Source organism: Triticum dicoccoides, chromosome 4A (genome assembly GCF_002162155.2).
Source record: "Triticum dicoccoides isolate Atlit2015 ecotype Zavitan chromosome 4A, WEW_v2.0, whole genome shotgun sequence".
Classification (NCBI taxonomy): domain Eukaryota; kingdom Viridiplantae; phylum Streptophyta; class Magnoliopsida; order Poales; family Poaceae; genus Triticum; species Triticum dicoccoides.
In genome coordinates, this window is record NC_041386.1 from 638129794 (window position 1) to 638131007 (window position 1214).

Consider the following 1214-nt stretch of genomic DNA (forward strand, 5'->3'; position numbering starts at 1 on the left):
GGATTAAATGAAGAAGACTCTCAAGGAGAGTCTTTTTGGGACTTTTTGGGACTTTTCCAACAATACCCCTTCATGCACCCATTGGCCCGCCACTCCATGGTGTTGTTTGATTGTTATTTTTCTATATACTAGGGGCAACATGATCATTTAATAACCTCTAAAAAAGGATTAGGGACTTTTTAGTCTCTGAAAACAAACAGGGAGGGACTTTTTAGGACTAAGAACTTTTTAGTTGAGACTAGAAAAAATCCTAAGACTACAGAACCAAACACCACCTTAAACTTTGATTATCACGCTAGCTAGCACTAGCCTGTCTGATATACAAACTTTGCTGAATATAAATTTTGTAGCTTTTTCTAGCAGCAACTGAATTTATTTTAATTTTTTTGAGAATTTTTAGCGGCAACTAATGGAATGCATAGCTCTTGTTCATGTCAATTACAGCACACCCAAATTTGGTATTATTGGTTGTAAATGACTTGATTTTTTTAGCTTTACTAAGTTTCAGACTTGTACTATGAGTAATTACCGGTACCTCTGATGTAGAATGTGCCCCTTGTTGTAGTTGACGAGAATGTCTTCTTCCATTGAACAGACATCACTAGAGACACGTCACAATATTCCTCTGAGCCCCCGATGTTAGGGTTTCAGGAGTCTGGCGACTATGGGCCCCCGCCCTCACCGCCACTGCTGCCGCCGCCGCCGGGCTTTGGCCTGCCGGTGGTCGGCACCGCTGCCTCATGTGCGCCTCCGCGCCACGATGGCCCTGTTGCGGCTGCGTCCGCTCCCCGATCGCTTGGTCCTCAGGGTGGAAGCGATCCCGTTGTCTATCGCCATGGGAAGCCGCAGGCTAGGTTTCCACCTGGTTCACGCCATGAGTCTGGGATGAATTCGGCCTACAACTACTACTTCATGCATCTGCTCGTGGATGGATATACATCTAATCCTAGGGGCAGTCCAGAGAGGCACCAGAAACCCGGTGATCCGCCTGATCAACTCCTACTGCAGGTGCTGCCGAAGCCGCTGCGTTCCACCGCACAACCTTTGTCGCCGTCGTCGCGAACCTTAGGTATGCTCCTGGTGAGTGCTGACGTGAACTTGAAGGGCGGTGGGGGCGATCACGGGGCTCCCTTAGTGGATGCTGCCCGCCCGAAGCCGTCCGGCGAGGGAACTGAAGCACTGCTGGTGGCAAACCTAGATGCGCGGGTGCTCGT